This window comes from Cavia porcellus, unplaced genomic scaffold, assembly GCF_034190915.1.
Source record: "Cavia porcellus strain 051 isolate PalLab524CR breed Dunkin Hartley unplaced genomic scaffold, mCavPor4.1 scaffold_26, whole genome shotgun sequence".
Taxonomy (NCBI): Eukaryota; Metazoa; Chordata; class Mammalia; order Rodentia; family Caviidae; genus Cavia; species Cavia porcellus.
In genome coordinates, this window is record NW_026947509.1 from 46,231,773 (window position 1) to 46,250,175 (window position 18,403).

At 44.1% G+C, this 18,403-nt stretch overlaps 1 protein-coding gene across 10 annotated transcripts in view; it reads right to left on the reverse strand.

Moving 5' to 3' along the window:
• Plekhm3 (pleckstrin homology domain containing M3) overlaps nt 1–16,367 on the reverse strand; it is a 175,320-nt gene extending 158,953 nt beyond the window's left edge. For 2 of the 10 annotated variants that reach the window (XM_063237368.1, XM_013157564.3), the window contains exon 1: nt 6,958–8,505. The gene's annotated coding sequence lies outside the window, so the exon portion shown is untranslated. Of the gene's footprint in view, nt 1–6,957; nt 8,506–15,887; nt 16,053–16,113 lie in introns of those variants that run through there. The other 8 variants (XM_063237370.1, XM_063237371.1, XM_013157563.3 and 5 more) reach the window with 7 other exon arrangements.
• Between the last annotated feature and the right edge of the window lie 2,036 nt (nt 16,368–18,403).

An 18,403-nucleotide genomic window follows, 5' to 3' on the forward strand; every position in this document is an offset into this window, starting at 1 on the left:
GAGGCTGCAGCTGGGAGGGCTTAGGAGGTCTCAGGGGCACCATGGTTCTGGTGCCAAACAAACAGATCTGCTCCTTCTCATCTTTGGGCTTTGGTTCCACCTGAATGTTTGTGCTCCTTTCTCAATGTGACCTCACCCAACCACACTATTTAAAATTAGAACACAGGTCTCCACCATGGACTCTTAATCTCTTCTTTTTCCAATAAACTTCATTTTAAGTTAGTTTTAGATCTTCAAAGTCATTACAAATGCAGTGTATTTTACACTAAGTTTCTGCTTTCGAGTATCTTACATTAGCATGGCACATTTATAACAATAAAAGGGGGCAGGGATATAACTCAGCAATACAGTGACTGCCTGGTAAGCAAGATGTTGTGAGTTTGATTTCTGGTACCAAGAAAAAGAAAAACGAAAGTAAAAGAATCAATATTGATACATTAGTATTATTAACTAAAGCCATATTTATTCAGATTTCCTTAATTTTTCCCTCCTGTCTCTTTTCTGGGCTCCTACAGGATACCATACTTAGTAATCCTGCCTCTTTACCTCTTCTGGTTTTGCTTGTTTTCTGACGCTCTTAACAGGTTGAAGAATACTAGTAAGGTATTTTCTGAATGTCCCTCACATGGGTTTTATTTGGTGCTTTCCTCTGCATTAGACCAGAGCTGTATGTTGTGGGGAGAAAAACTTCCAGGTAGGAAGTGCCATTCTCATTGTGTCACATCACAGGTACAGCGTGGCTTAGCTACTGTTGGTGTGACCCTCGGCCCTCTACTTGAGGAGCCCTTTTCCCCCCAGCACTTCCCATCTTCTAACACGCCACTTCATTTAGTGACTTCTTCAATGTTTACTGTTTCTCTCTCCTCACTGAAATAGAAGGTCTGAGCCCAGATAATGCATGTTTGCTTTGAGTGATCTCCATTGAGATATCCCAAATACACACCACAGAATGGCAGCTGGCACAGGCACACAGAGGTGCTAAACACAGTGCTGAACAAAGGTGCTGTTATTCCTTTGCACGATACCCAGAGATCTTCGTGATCTGGCCACCTCCTCAGTGCCATGCTGCTGTTTAAGGCCACCATGCGATGCAGTCTGGGGAATCTTTGCTGTTTGTGTGAGATGTCCTAGCACTCTGGGTTTGCCACAGAGTACTGGAACGACCAGCCAAGTCCTTCCCACGCCACTCTGGGCCCTAAACTACCTGCCCGCAGTCTCACTTCCCCTCCTGCACGACCTTGGCCTTTTGGTCCTCTTGGGCTCCATGGTCCAACCTTACTCTGCCTGGAATTTCATCTTTTCCTTGGGTTCTGTTGACCTTAGAGTTGCATTTCTCTGGTTGAGTGCCTCTTAGTAGCTTTCCTCATTTTGTTTAGAATCCACTAATAAAAAATAACAACATTCAGACAGGTCAAACTATAAGGGGCTCCTCCTACTGACAGTGAACCTTGGTGTGGGTGCAGCGCGCTATGCCCAGCACAAAGCAGAAAGCAAAGGGGAAGCCAGGAGCTAACTAGAACTGTGCTCTGAATCTGGTTTAACCACACATTGGGAGGCCCCATAAAGATGCTAATAGCAAACTGTTTTGCATGTGGATCATTCCTAAGTGGCTGTTCCCACAGGGCTTTAAAAATATGAGCCTCTAGATAATGATGGAACGCTCCACTGGACCTCACCTATTTAACACCATGGGCTCCTGATATCTCCAAGGAAGATCCATCAGCCCCATGAAGATAAGGTCAGCAACCAACTACTGTTCAGTCAAACTCAGTGACCTCCGGACATTTCCTCTTGTATTTACATAGGATACCCTTTCTGTAAAAGGAGGCACTTCTATTTAATACCAACTGAGAAACTGAGGTCCATTTGTCCATGTGGTAATAAAAGAGTTCCAACCAAAGAACCCTACGGTGCATCAAAATGTAGTAAGATAACGAATCAGTGTATTGCTATTTTCTGACAAGGCAATCTACTGTTTACATCCTCATTAAGCAAGGCCAATTAACAGGATGAATCCTGCAGTCCTCCCACACAGAGGCAGAAGCAGATATGAGTAATAACACTAGGCCAGCCCACACGGAGATGCTGTATTTTCCGGAGCTGGAATTCGAGGCACTGGCTCCTCCCACCCGGCCAGATGACTTGAAGTCAGAATTTAACAAGTGTTGCGGGTGTCTGGGACCACACAGCTTTAGAAACAGCTCAGCTGCAAAGCAAAACGCAATGCCCAAGACACCCAGGACAACCTGCTTCTATTTTCAGAACTTAAAGGCAGTGCAATCACAAGAATGGCCGGTAGCACAAAAAGTGGGCCTACATGTTCTTCACTTTGGTTACACTGTGGCCGACTGAATACTGTCCACAAGGGACAGAGTGTAATGAATTCACCAGAAGAGGCTCTGCCTCGTGTGGAGTGACCTTTCTGGATCAGGAGGTTATGTTTTTTATGGTGCTTTATCATAAAGACAGTATAAATATACTGATGAGCAAGCCACAATCAGATAATCAGGAAACGGTGCCAGAACGGGCCTCAGGAAAAGAGCCCCAGGCTTCCAAATGAGATGGACAGCTAGAAACCCAGGTGGAAACCTGTTTTCACAGGCTTGGAGGGAATTTTTAAATTTAATTTTACTTTAAAGAGAAAAAAATAAAATTTCAAAACAACATAATAGGAGAGTAGCAATGGATTACAATCCTGCGCTACCATACCTGGCTTTCCCTTAAATATAGCTCCAAAAGTAAACGGCAATAAATACTATCGAAGGAGAGAAGAAAAAGGAAGAGGAGGAACCAAAGGGACAGGAGGAGGGTGCAGGAAGGAAAGCAGGAGAGCAAGAGGAATAACAGGAGGAGGAAGAAGGGCAAAAGGCAGCAAGTACGATGAGGATGCGGAGGAAAGAACTGCTCTGCCCTTTCCGCCTGGCGAGCCAAGCCGGTGCAAAGCCCCCTCCACCCCACTTGTTCTCTCACAGGTCTCAAGAGAGACGGTCCCTCTAGAGAGCAACTCCTGGTTTCCAGACCCTCGTGACACTGCTAAACAGCTCCTTCCCCAGGAAAATCTCCTTCCAGGTTTCAGGATTTCCTGGGCACTGTTGTTTTTTTGTCTCTTCTGGGAGGAGAGTTGAGACAGAGTCTCACTACGTAGCCCAGGTTAGCCTCAACCTCCTGCCTCAACCTCCTGAGAGCTGGGATCTCTGGCATGTACCACCACACCTGGCAGCACTACACCCTTTTTATCTTTATTTCTTTATTAGCACACATTTTTAATACATAATAACATTCATCATGGGGAATTTGTACTGTACATAATATATCTTTTTTTTTTTTTTTTTTTTGGTCTTTTTCGTTTTTATCGGTACCAGGGATCGAACTCACGACTGCCTGCTTGCAAGGCAGGCGCTTTATGCCGCTGAGCTAAATCCCCAGCCCCACATAATATATCTTAATTCTTTTTTTCTTCCCCATTCCCTTCCCCTCCCTTCAACCCCTCTTCCCCCACAAAAGCTTTGTTGCCACTTTTCCCTTACCCTTCCTTCTCCCTCCTCCCCACACCCCCTTGTCCCGTTTCTCATTATGAGCACGTCCTTCTACTTCCCAATGACTGTGCTCCACTATGCTCCTTAGTCATCCTTCAGGTTTCACAGAAGCAATGTGATACTTAATCAATGTGGTGCTGAGTGTAGAGGGTCCACCTGAGGACTGTTGCCAGCATAAAAAGAAATGGAGAGGAAGAGTAGTGTTGCGGGTTCTCCTAAGCATTGTTTTGTTTGGAGTTGTTGGTTCTCCTGGAGAGGCTCTGTCTTGCTAGCTTCGTAATATGAACTTTGCTGTTCTCATTGTCAGAGGAGCTCAGGACCTTGTCATCACTGAGAGTGGCTATGGCACTTTTGGGGGCAGCCCTGGCCCTTATTTTAAGCATCACTTCTTGGTTCCAGTGTAGAACCTTCAACCTACTAGCACAAATCCTTCACCCCCCAGCACAGACTTTCTAGCTTCCACTGTTGACCTTTGGGCCTTCCCACCGCAGGCCCAGGGGACAGACTTGTGTGAGTCATTGTTGTGGGCTCTCGCCTCCAGTTGGACTCATAGGAGGCATTTGTCTGGGCTCTAGGTCTTCAGCTGAACTCATTCAGGTTATTGGCAAGGGATCCAGGCCCTCGGCCAAAACTTAGGTCTTTAGTGTGTAGACAGATTTCCTGCACTTCTTGTGTTTGACTCTGGGTGACTAGCATAAAATACTACTATAAATTATGTGCCCTGTAGGTAATTACTCTCCATACAAACCTTCACTACAGCAGCATTCCTCTTATTTCTGCCCATTTAGTCTCAGTCTCCATCTTCCTCTCTATCTTCCTGATCTCCTCAGTAACTGTGGACATTTCCTGAGCTCTTTCTGGCTGCAGCTATCCCGTCTCCCTAAGTCAGTTAAATCATACCAGGAATTTCAATACAGCAATTATCTGCATTCATGCTGCCCAAGTTTTTACATCCAGTCTCAACCAGTCTCAATCTCAAACCTGACCTCTAACCCTACGTTCCTAACTATGGGTAGGATTTTTCTACCTTGCCTACTTTATGGCAAAATTAGTCACTGTTATTTCAAATCATACTCCATTCCACTACGGGCTGGGCACTGTTCTAGAAATCAAAGAAAACAAATGAAACCTTTTCACGGAGCTACCACTGACAACCAGGTTCAGCTCTTTCACCTGATAAATACAGGCCTTCCGCAGCCGCCACTCAGCTCACCTGCCAACTTTGTACTTCTTTTCTGTTCACACCTTTTTTCCTCCAAACCTGAATGCTACAGCTCAAATTTCATGCTTTTCCAACCTCAAGCCTTTGCTGACAGTTATCACTGAGTTCCCCTCCCCCCAATTCTATCAACTGAAGGGAATTCAACCACCTCTTTGAGGCCCACTTCTGCTGCAAGCTTTCTTTGACCTGCAAAATCTTTAAGACATTTGATGCCCCAAGATGTTTACCCAGAAACCAAGCTAAATATAAGCCCAGCACTTCAAGTTTCGGACTGCTTTGCTACCAAAAGCAGCTATGTTGTCATATCCCTGTGTAAACCACGGAATTGGAAAACTGAAGCTTCTGTTTGTGAAGTTCATTCTCAGAAAACCACCAGCATTCCAATATGGCCTGCCCTTAGAAACAAGAGACAACACTCAAATTCCAGCTATGCAAGTGTCTAAAAATGTAGGCTCTTTTGGGCATGGTGGTGTGTGCATATAATCCCAATGCTCTGGGAGGCTGAGACAGGAGGATCACAAATTGGAACCCAGTTTGAGTGACTCAGCAATTTAGCAAGACAGTCTCAAAATAAAAAACAGGTGGGATATATCTCAGTACCAAAGCTGTAAGTTCAATCCCCACAAGAATAGAAAAAATGCCCCCTTTGTTTTCCATCTCCATTTGCCTCATTGTTAGGGAATGGTGACTAAAAGACAAAGGAACCACTTATCTTCACAAAAGGCCCGAGGTGAAAGTGAAAAAACTCCTACTGTAAAATGTTAGGACTGGGTCAGGGACAGTGTTAAGACTGGGTCAGTGGCACAGAGCCTGCCTGGCAAGTGAAAGGCCCTAAGTATGATCCCCAGTACCAGTCTCCTCCTTCCCCCAAGTGTTAGGCCTTAGTCTCTTCTCAGCCTGCAAGAGCCGGCTCGCATGTGTAGATAGCACTGAGTAGGAGGGCTGGACATGGGACGGGCCTGCAACAAGGGACAAAATGAGGGCTCCAGGGACCTGGTCTTGCAGGCCAGCCCAAAGAGAAGAGTGAGGGAAGTGGCTGCAGATTTGAAGGTATCATCAACAGAATCTTCTACTTGCAATACAAAAATGGGGCTTTGCTTCCAAACCTGATCCAGGTCTGAGTTTCATTCACCTTTCTTACAAAACTCAAACTGGGTTAACTTGTGGGACAATCAACTGGTTTTACTGAGAACACTCATTTTTCACAAGCATGGTTTAGGAGTTTGGGTTTACAAAGTGCTTGATGAGCTTCTTACTAAATAACCGTGTAATCTCAAGAGAGGGGCTAGTGAAGGGTAAGACTTATTTCAGAGATGATGAAAGAGGGACAAACATGACTCTACTGTCTATCCCAGAGCAAGAAAACAGAAGTTCCTGAAATGCCCGTCTAATTACCAAGCGCTGTGGGCCACCCAAGTTCAATTACATTTAAGTCACCTTAAATCTCACAGGCGCCCTTCTGGTGAGGCCATAAAAAAGAAGTGAGTTGGCTAAAGCCAACCTATGAGCCCTCAGAGACTAAGCAGATACTAAGCACCGCACTTGTTCAGTGGGAGAGAGGTGGTACACGGGCAAAACACAGACTTCGGATACCAGGAAGGAGTCCAAGTCCCAGCACTACCTTCCATGCTGACTGACAGCCAGCAAGTGAGGCAAACCCTCTGCCCCTGGGCCCCCCTGGTTTGGAAAAAGAGAACTGTGTCAGTGCCTGCCCCACTTACATGGATGCAGAGACTGTATGTGAACCGCCCTTGCGAAACCGGAAACAAATACTGTTCCACTAGAAGCCAGCTGATTCCTAGCTGTACCACCATTTGTACTCAACAAATAATTACCAAAGACCAATCAGGCACCTAGATACTGTACTACTTTCGATGCTAGGAACACAGAAGACAGCTTTTGCCCTTGAAGTGCTTAACAGGTAGCAGGCAAAAGACAAACAAACAAAAACAACAACAAAAAACAAAACCCAAGTGTAAAAAGCGCCTTTCTGAAAGTATACAAAAGTGTAATGGGGGGCTAAGAATATGGCTAGTGCAAGGTTGTAAGTTTGATCCCCGCTACCAAAAAAGAAAAAGTGTAATGGGACTACAAATAAGGAATCCATTATTTCATTAAATGACAGTGATGTGTATACAAGAGATGATTTCACAAAGAAATCAGAGACACAAGAAGTAAACAGAACAGAAACCATCATACCTGATCTACAGAGGATGCTGCTTCTGCACTAAGCTGTCAACTTCCAGTGCCAGCAGCCCTGGCCCCAGCAGAGTGAGCGCTTTCTGCACCCACAGACAGCCTCACAGCCTGCTGGGTCCCTGGGATCCACGGACTCCTGGCTCACAGAAAGTGTGTGCCGGGCAGCACTGTTTGTCTTGGGAAATAAGTAACTTCCTCCTTGCTGAATTACTCCTTAGGTCACCGTGGCTGCTTTCAAAACCACCACACAGTCACAAAACCAGTTCCTGCGGGCGGGAGCTCAAGGTAAACCACCTGAGCGGCAATTAACTAGATTTTCTTCTCTCCCAGCTGCACCTGCTTGCTAAAAAGTGAAGCTGGGTCTCTGTTAAATGACACCCCAAACTGCAAAGACCAATGATCAGTCAGGTCAAAGCAAAAGGGGACTGCATTCTGGTTTGACATAGTAGTGACAGACTGCTTTGTGACCCCTCCCTACCTTTTGGGCTCAATCCGCAACAATGACCTTGGCTACCAATCAGCCCCTGACACAGTCAGGCCGGCCGGAAGCAGGCAAGGCTGGCAAAGGCAGACAAAACACTGTGTCTGACCCTCAAAGATAACTGGGAGATAAGGCAAAATAACAGACTGAGGCTTTGTTACTCAATTGTGTAAGACATGAAAGTCAGAAAAAAATATATATTACAAAGGACAGAGGGAAAGTGTAAGAAGCACAAAGGATAAGAATAGTAGAGTCCACATTCTCATCCCCCAAATCTGAGCTGACATTTCTCTTTTCTTTTCCCTTTTTTTTTTTTTTTTTTTTTTTTTTGTGATAGGGTCTCAATTTGTATTTCAGGCTGGCCTTGAGCTCACTATGTAACCCAGGTTGGCCCCAAACTCATCTCAATCCTCTTGCCTCAGCCTCCCCTGTGCTGGGATTAGAGCTGTATGCCACCATGCCCAGCAGTTCTTATAATTCTTTTTTTTTTTTTTTTTTTTTTTTTGCGGTACCGGGGATCGAACTCAGGACCTTGCACTTGCCAGGCAGGCACTTACACCACTGAGCTACATCCCTGGCCCTAGTTCTTATAATTCTTAAGCCAAGACTAAGATTAAATAATAGATAGCTAATATTTATGTAGTGCTTACTAAAGAGCAGACATTATGTTAGAACTTATATCTGCATTACATTGTTAAATCCTTAAAACGATCCTTCTAGAGAGGTGCTATTATTACCATCACTTTCTGACTAGGAAACTGAGATTAAAAAGATGAAGGAAATTTTCCAAGGCAATATGACCAATGAGTGAAAAAGCTACAAAATACACACATGGTTCCATGTATCAACTCAAAGCAAATTATTCTGAAATAATATGCTAACATTTCACATACATAGTGCTTCCAATTTTAGTGCCAAATACCAGCTAATTTAATTAGTTTTTAAATTTTTATTTATTTTTAAATGTTTCTATTTGTTAATCCCACAACTCAGAGAATTAATGAACAAATATTACCTTTGTACCCTGGGAAATAGTTGCTACTTAACGTACAAAAAAAAAAAAAAAAAAAAAAAAACCAGAAAATATCTATACTACCCCTGTTATTGCAAGTTCTCTAATGGAATGATAAATGAGAAGTCCCTGAACAAACAGAGTAAAAGGTTGTTCTCTAACTAAATAGCTAACCTCAATTCTTTTTGTGACCTTGGACACATTACTTGGAATGTTTGCAAGGCTATAATAACTGTGACTTCATTTAGGCCAAACAAGTGCTTTTGCAAATGTTTACATAGTCTTAATTGCCCAAACCTTTTACTAATGTTTCCCTAAGACATCATTTTTCATTTGGCCAATAAATACAAACACTTGTAAAAATGTTTGCTTAAAAAAATTGCAAACAAATACTTCTGTCAAAAAAAGTAAAGAAGTATTTTTAAATGAGATGTTACTATAGATATCAAAACACATTTTAACAATGAAAGCAAGTTCAAATTAATTGCCTCTGTCATCCAAAGCCTACTTAATGGCAAGGGAAGAGGGCTATCAGTATTTATGGGTTTACACAAAATAACAAAATCAATCCATGACCTTCAGCCTTATTTTAAACCTACTGAAAGATGATAGGTGCTCAGGTTTTATATTACCACACCACAGTGAAAATACAGACCCCATCCCTAATCCTTCAGTGACTTCCTGGATCACAAGATCTGGGTCAGACCTCAGCCCCAGTCTTCCGTGTACCACTACCAACAGTACGGTTGTAGGCATGCCACTGACGCCTGAATTTCAGTGACTTTCTCTGTGTTGCAGAGGAAATAAAGATGCTTGCCTTCTTTTCAAAGGAGGTTGTGGAGTGCAAGTCACATACATAACACAGTGCTTTATGAACGCTGAGGAAGGATACAGGACGGCAAAGCTGTCTGTTACCAAGGAAGAGGCCACTGCCCTCTCTTTGATCACTATTTTTTGCAGACAGGGTCTCACTGTATAGTTCAGGCTGCCCTTCAACTCATTATGTATCTGGCCTCAAACTTGCAGCAACCCTCCTGTCTCAGTTTCCTGGGTGCTAGGGTGATAGGTGTATGCCGCCACGCCCAGCTTATCTTCCCATTTAAACCACCCACCTGGTGGAGAAGGTAGGCAGTGCCATCATTTTAGGGAGATCTGACACAGGGTTTTAAACTGCACACGGTCCCTCCCACACTGCTGAAGGCAGCAGGAGCAGCTCCACATCAGGTTTTCCGGTGGTCTCCAGATGGAGGGAGCCATTCAAAGCAGCACAAGTGTTGGATACTTAAAAAGGACAAGTTTTTCTCAAAGACAAATCCACGAATGAAGCCCTCTTTCACTCCCCAACTTCCTTGATAGGAAGGGTAGAGTTCTCACCCTCACTCTCATCTGAGTTCCTACAAGGAGCTCATTCTCCACACTTTCGGACGCCATTTCCCTCCACCCGTGCATTCTCCCCCCAGAGGTTTTGCCCCAGCTGAAACCGTGCAGACAAAAGTCACCAACAGTTTCTGTGCACAGCACATGACCAAGCGCTCAACAGTGTGAGCCACTAAGCTCTGCTGCCACGAATCCCCAATGTGGCCCCTGCTGGTGTTCCCTTCCCGCCTTCCCTGGGCACCATCATCAGTCAGTCCCTGTGTGTCCTATAACCCTCTCTCTAGTTCTGCCTGCTGAGTGATCTTCTTTCTGATGGCTTCAGATTCTATGTTGTACATGAGGAACAGATAATTGTCCTGATCCTGCATCCTATAGGCGACTGTTCTGTTTGTCCCCTAGTTCTTAATGTGCACAAAACCAAACTCATCTTACCCTCAAACAGCCTTACCCTCCTCACAGGGGCCCCCAGAGTGAAGGCAGTGCTATCCTGCAGACAGTACTGACCTGGACCTTCCCAGCCCCCTCTGCCACAGTCACTCCAAATCATCAAGTCATATCAACTGAACTTCATAATATCTGCCAAATCTGTCCATCTCTCTCCATTGCGACAGCCTAACTCTGGCATCACCATACCACTTCTTCCCTTCCATCTGATCTCCTCTGACTCATGTGCCTTAAAGCAGTAAAGTGGCTTACTGAACTTAAAACTGATGCCCTTTGGATGAAACACGCACGCCTTCACATCACCTCGGGCCCCTTTCCTCCTGGGGGAACCTCTAGAACCTCACTCTCCACCTCATCCCTCTCACCCCTACTGCAACCCACTCTGTCACCTGCCTCAAAAATTCACAGAAACTAGAATTTTCCACAAGCTTTCTTCACCATTCTGTTTCCTCTACCTGGAATACCTCTTTTTAAAAACCACCATCATCCTCACCCACTGCCCTGTCTCAAGTACCAACTGTCCCAAACTAATCCCCACTCAGCTTCCAGGACTTCCCTGAGAAATCCCCCTTCTGACCTCCCAGCTCCATTTGAATAGCCTGCTAATACTCCCTCACAGCCCAATCTCCTCCACTGTAGCCTCCTGCTATTTTAAAAGGACCTGTTTACTTGTCTGTCTCCCCAAACAGTGACCTGCACCAAGGCAAGGACAGGCGCCTGTGCTGGTCAAGGCTGCACAGTATTCCCGGCACTAAACACACAGCCATGACCTGAGACAAGTGCTCAACCCTTCCCTGTTGAATCGAATAAAGGAAAGGATCCCTGAAGGCAGAAGATAAACTGTCCTGGAAGAGTTGAAAGCTAGTAAAACGATCCCAGAACATGTGGAAGATCAGGCAGCTAATTTCCTGGGGTATGACCACTACTGACAGATCCGGGAATATAGCTCAGCAACACAAGCACCTGCCTGGCAAGCACAAGGTCCCAAGTCTGAATCCCAGTACCAAAAAGCAACCCACTACTGGCTACATTTCTAATAATCCATAACCTTTACCATGGTCCCTGCTTTGTGAATGAAAGTCAACATTTATAACCACATCTACAGACCACAGAGTGGGCTGAATATTGAACAGTTTCTCAGCCAGACGTCCGCAAAAAAACTGGATAGTGTACAGCAGAGCAGCTCAGTTTGTAGTGAACTGCAAATTGGTGACAATTGTAATCATGGACACATGAATAAATCTCTCCCATATTCATAAATGTGATATTAACAATTAATAAGCATCTGAAAAACAAAATATAAGTGAAAAAGCATGCCTCACAGCTCAACAACTCTATATTCTGACTGGTTCTTACTCCTATCTCATGTTACCATCTTGCTTACACTCATGGACCAAATAAAGTGTCACCTGCTTACTGTCAGCAGGAAGGTAAATTATGTGGAGCTTTCTGTGTTTGATACGATGCACAGTGGCCAATTAAATAACAGCAAATAGTGTGCGGACTTTACTGCTGGTGGTGATTTTTATCCTACTCCCACTCATTACTTAGTTCTCTACATCACTTGTCTTGCACCAGAGACTGGAAAGTAGTTCAGCCCTTTATGAACTAAATACCAAATTTACTCTTTAAAAATAAATCAACACCTTTTCTTTCGTAGGATAACATTTCCCAGGCAGCAAAATCAGCATTAGCTAGCAGCCGCTGGAGCAGGACAGCGTTCTGTGCTAGGGCTATGGGCACACAGGGCCAAGTAAGGGAGCCGATGGGAGGTGCAGATAGGACCAGCCATAGCTAGCAGTGCTGGAACTGCCTAGAGCTGGAGGATCCTCCCAAGTTCTGCCCAAATGACCTAACCCTTTCCAGGTTCCTGTTAAAATTAGGTCTCTGAAAGGATAATGAAAGAAGCAGCCATCTATCTGTTTGCTTCTGAAATATGTAAATGACTTAAATTCAAAAGGCTACACCCAACATAAGACTAGAATTAGGGCATGTTAGGTCTCTCTTGGATATTTTTAACAGACTCATTGGCCTTGGTCCAGTTTGGTTTTCCTCGTCCTGTCCTTGACTCTGTCTGTTTGTCTGTCTGTCTCTCTGGCAATGATTACATATTCTTCACAGTTCTTTACTTTTCACTTGCATGACCCAAAAGCCTAAATCTAAGTCTAAGACCCAAAGCCTAAATCTGATCTGTGAGAAACCCACCACCACACACCTCCTGTTACTTCTGTAATGATGTTCGGGGCTTGTTGCATCATCAAGCTCTCAATGATTACCTCATGGGAGATACAACCCAGCTTAATTTTTTATCTTTCCACTATGATTTATTGTTTCCTCCCTGTGTAAGAAAAATTTTGGCCACATATTTATGAATTTTTTGTCTTCATTATTACAACAGAGATAGCAATGCAAAATTAGTAAAATGTTTCAGATTCATTGTGTTCTCCACAATGTTGACATCCTTTAATATTTGTGATTACAAGAAAATACCAGAAAGACACTGTTTAACATTTTGAGACTATAGAAAAAAGGAAAAATAAGCAATACTAATCCATCCTCCACTGGGAAAAGCAGCGCCCTGCGTTGCCTCTTTGGCCCTTTCCAGTCCTATATGAGATGGCCTGTATGTGCAGTTCTCTAGTGTGTTCTCCTCCGTGTAGCAATAACTGCCACTACATTTCCCCTCTATGGGATTCTCTATAAGCACCCTTTTAATGCCTGTTTAACACCCTGTCTTTCAATGGCACCATAATTTAACTGTTTCCCCGTTACTGGGCATTTTGGTTATTTACAACACCTTTCTAAACAAGGTTATACTGAACATCTTTGAACACTAACCTTTCAAATACTTCTCATAAGTTCTTTTGGATAGATTCCCAGAAAATGAATGACTGGGTCACAGGGTAGAAACATTATTGAGGCTTTTTATACATTTAACCAATGTACTGTACTTCTCTGAAAGGTTATAACAATTGTGTGCTTTTCATAACATTTAAAATTGTCTATTCCACTGCATGCTGACTCATACAGAGAATTAGAACATCTATTTACTGGGAGGTTGGGGTGAGTTTAGACTGGCTTGAATTTACTATGTAGCTCAGGCTGGTCTCAAAATTATAGCAGTCCTCCTGCTTTAGCCACGCTAGTACTGAGATTACAGATGTGCTCCACCATGCTTGGTAAGAATCGGAAGTTTTAGAAATGTATGTTACAGAGCTGAAAAACTGGTACCTTGTTATTGTTTTAGCTGTCATTTGACTAATGTAAAGAATGCACTGATAGTTTACTCATCATTTGATTTTCTTTTCTATGGATAGTGTGATAGTTGTCTGTCACTATCACGAAATACTTGAGATAATCAACTTATAAAGAGAAAAGGTTTATTTTGGCTCACAGTTTTGGAGGTTTATGATCACTTAGCTCCTACTTGGCCCTGTGGCAAGGATGCACATCACAGCCAAGTGCACAGTGGATGAAAACTACTTTTATCACTAGTCAGGGAGCAAAAAGAGAGCAAACAAAGAGCTTAAGTCTCCCAACACCTTACAGGGCTCACCCCTGACACAAAGATGCCCCACCTCTCAAAAGTTTCACTATCTCCCAACATTGAGACCCTGGGGACCAAGTCTTTAACATCCGGGCCTTCAGGACAGTCAGGACCCAGATTATTCCATCTATTTCTAATCGTCGGCCCTGATGAGGTGGTCTGTATTAGTTTCCTATCACTGCAAAACAAATCTCCACATCCCAAGTAGCTTCAAACACCACCAATTTATCATCTCATCATACTCAAGGCCAGAAATCTGAGTTTCCCAGGTCAATCTTGTGAGGCTGAAATTAAGATCTGGCTGGCCTCTGGTGACGAATCCTGTTCCAAGCTCATCTAGACTATCGACAGAATCCAGTTCCAGGGATTTGGGCTGAGATTCCCATTTCTATCCCAGTTGTCATGCTCAGTAATGAGAGGCCTTCAAATTGCTTGAGGCAGTAAGTTCCTTCTCAGTGGTACCCGTCCACCTTTAAAACAGCAACGCTCTAAATCTTGTCAGCCTTCAAATCACTGATTTCTTATCATAGGTACCTGTGATCAATTAGGTCCACCAAGATAATCTCCCATTTTAAATTCAACTGTACCACAGTATAACACAGTCCAGGGAGTGCTGTCTTACTCTATGCACAAATTCTAGGGATTAGGGCAAACAATCCTGGTGGAAGGGCATTTTTAGAACTGTGTCTGCCACAATATTAAGTTTCATTTCTCATAATTTATTATAAATCTCAATTCCATGATGAATAAATGTATCTTCCTGGTGACTGCTAGAAGCTATCTATTCCCAATGGCAAAAGCAACTGTAGACAAGATGTTACGGACAAAGATTCTGAGTATGTAACTTTGTTAACACTGCTGTTTTACATTTTTAATTAGGGTAAAATACACGTGACATTAAGTTTACTGCCTTAATCATTTTTAAGTGACCCATTCCATTAAGTACTTTCCCCGTGGGTGTGCAAGTCCCGAGAAGACTCTTCACCTGTAAAACTGAAACTCTATACCCACTAAACAACTCATCCCTCCGTTCTCAGTAATCACCATTCGACTTTTCAAATTTGGTATATTTTTATTTGATGTATTTGTTAAAAAAAAATTACCTAGTCATTTCAACATACTAGGCACTATTCTAAGCATTTCTAAATATTGTTTAGAAATATTGAATCCTCATAAAAAATCTCTGAGGTCAATATAGTTATTGTTCTCATTTCACAGACTGAGAAACATAGCAAAGATGAGTGAACTGCCTAAGACGATATGATGAAGCGGCCAAGCAGGAATTTAGACTCTGCAAGCCTGGCTTTGTAGTTCTTGCTGAGAACCATGACATCATGAAAAACTATGGGAAAGACACACTTATCAGGCATTAAGATTATTTCTCGGTGCATGACTTCACTTTTCTCCTATAATTAACCTAGTATTTACCCTCTACCTAAAAGGCTCTGTAATCAAGATGACATACTTTTATTAAGCATCCAAGGACCACTGTCAAGTTTTAGTTAAGGAATATCTTTCAAGCAAATGAAACAAAAATTACTTAGCATTTTACAGGCACATCAAGTACATGTGATATTTTATAACAAACTAATTAAACACAAACCATGATTCACAATGATTACTGAAATTTGGAACAACAAAATACCCAGATGTTTCTCTCTCCTTCCAAAGTCTGCGGCTGAAAAACCTTCCAAATAAGTTTATAACGGCATGACTAGGTTTAACCTAGTAAATTCAAACTTGCTTTGCTCTGCAAGGTGTGCATAGTGGCCAGTCTCGATTTGTCACCCGATTGCCTATCTCCGTAGCAGTTTATTTTACTGAAGGGATGGGTCTGAGACGTCCTTGTCTTGATTTTCCAGCTTAGTGATTCTCTCATACCAGGCCCACCCACGCCTGTCCCGGTCATGTGATGTCATCTGCCATACATTTAAAGCGGGCAACGCAGACAACACCACGGGTCCCGGGTGCTGGGCTGAGCTGCAGCTCCGCCACCTGGGGAGGGGACGACGACGGCGCCCGGCGCAGGACCACCCTCGCGGCCACCATACGTTCTACTCTCGATTTACCTGGTTCCCCAAAACGAGCCCACGACGCAGCCCGTGGCCGCCGCTCGCTGCCCGTTGCGAGGCACTGCGGTCTCCACACAACACCCCGCAGGGGAGAAATGGCACCGTCGCCGCTGCCTCAGGGCGCCTCTGGGACCCGCACGACGCTGTCACCGTCCCCATTCCCTCCCCGCCCCCCGGCCGGCCGGAAGCCGGCAGGTGCTCCCCGGCGGCCCGTCCCCCTCACCTGCGGGGCCTGCGGGCTTCCTGGAGGCCGCCAGCGCTTCCACCTGCTCAGCCGCCACAGCGCATCCGACCACCCACCCGGCTCTGTTTACAAGCGGCGTCTCGCGGTCCCACGCTGAAAAGCTTCCCTGCGCGCCGCCCGGCAGCCAGACCCGGGCACACAAGGTTCCCGGCCGCCGAGAACGCGGCTCTCCCGCGGGAGACCGGGCGGCCAGGCCGGACCTGGGCTACTGGCTTTTGTGTTCTCAGGCAGTTTTTAGTACCTATCCCGTGAAAGCGACGGTTTGCGCTGCAGGGTCTCCTCCCTGCTGCTTCCAACACCAAGGGGTGTTTGTAATTGCGGATCGTCCCTCGGAACACACCGGGACCAGCTCACTTTTTTGCAGCCTCCTTGTCTAAGACATTACTCAGTGAAGAGAGCTCTCCTAAAGCAGCACTGGTGGGACCCGAGAGTGCGCCTCGGGGCAAGTTGCGACTCTCCTAATAAATTCATTAATTAGGCTTTCCTGTTGCATCCAACAGGTTAGAAGAGAGTGGCTTTGAGGGAAGGTTGCAGATTCCTACCAAACCAGAAAGCTGTGTGCGCTACCAAGAGATGGGGTGCAAGGCGTCCTGCACTGGTTCCTCCAGCTTACACCCCCGGTGACTTGGCCGCTTTGCAGTTCCCCACTTTGTCCTCCATCATAACATTGTTCTTTGCCTCTGCTCCATTCATAAATACACGTTCACTTCTCGGCTTTATTGGCTTCTGCCCTTCCACTTCAGTCTCCTCTATACATTTCCTCAGTCCAGAACATTATGGTTTCACTCACCAGCAGATGATAGGAACCTCACAGAGCCCAGTGTGTGTATGTTTGAATGAATGAATAAACGATGCAACAAGAAAATGTCAGGTGTCAGAGAAAGCAACATCGTGAAAACTGCAAAATCTGATTCCAACACCAACCCTCAAAAATTAATAAGCAAAATCTTTAACTACTGGGCATTTTAAAAAAATCTCTTGGTTGATATTCAGAATAAACTTTTTAAAATTTGCAGTACATGTTGTAATTTGCAGTGCATTTTTTGTTGTTATTTGAACTTGTAGCATTCTCTCTTGCCTCAAGACTTCCAGTTAGATGAGCAGTTAGTTCCCTCTGATGAGGTCTCTCATCCCTACCCCACCTACTTGCCTGGTTAATTTCTCTGTGCTCTTTAAGAAGAAACCAGATGACCTCACACCTTTCCTGAAAACCTGACCAAGCCTGTTCCGAAGGAGAACTCGTTTGTTCCTCTGCAAACAAGCTCACCATGCTGTGCTGCCATCCAGTATACATTTATCAGTCTTCCAGTTAGATGAGCAGTTCTCAAAATTCAGCATGTGAAGAATCTTCCAAGGTTGTGTAAAGTGGCAATCCCTGTTAAAATGCAGATTTGGAATCCCATTGGTCTGGGTTGAAATCCCTAAGGAGGTGCCACATTCTGAATGTCAAGGTTCCTGAGTCTTATACCCACACAATTTTATTCAGAGCTCTACCTACAGTGTGGTCCTGGATTCTGTGATGACTTCAGGCAAGTTCCTTAAAGTTCCATGTGACCACACACTCTGATAAAATGTACATCAGTCTTCGAAGTCTGAGATCAGGATCTATGTGTTGTTGCTTTTTCACTGTATGTTACACACCAAAACAGCAAATAAAATGCATCTAAAAAGCCATGTTTGCAAAGTGACTGAATTTATTTACTGTCTCTAGTATAGATTCTCAGTATCAGAAAAAAAATGACAGGTTCAGGGCCAAGAATATTCTCCACTGAGCAGCTTCTGGCAGTTAGCTTATTTTATTTTGCTGTTTGTCAGTTTATTTATTTTTGAAGTCTTGTGGCTTGAACCCAAGATGTTTCCACTGAGCTACAGCCTCAGACCATTTTTATTTATTTTGAGACTGGTTCTTGATAAGTTGCTAAGTGCCTGCCTGGAAAACATGAGGTTCTGAGTTCAATTCCCGTGCCCTCCCCTCCGCAAAACAAAACAAAACAAAACAAAAACTTCAAAAAGTACAGAGTTCTCATACACTCCTCACCACCACATATGCTCACTCTGTTCTGCTGTCAACATCCTGCACGGCAGTGGTATAAGTGTCATAATCCATGAATCTATATGAAAGGCATCATAGTCACCTAAGTCCATAGTTTATATTAGGACCGCCCACCTTTTTAAATTCATACATGCCACATCTTTACTCCAAACGTTAACTGACCTTGATTGCCAGAATGAGTTCAGACTGACATTTGAGGTGCTCCAGTTTACTGCC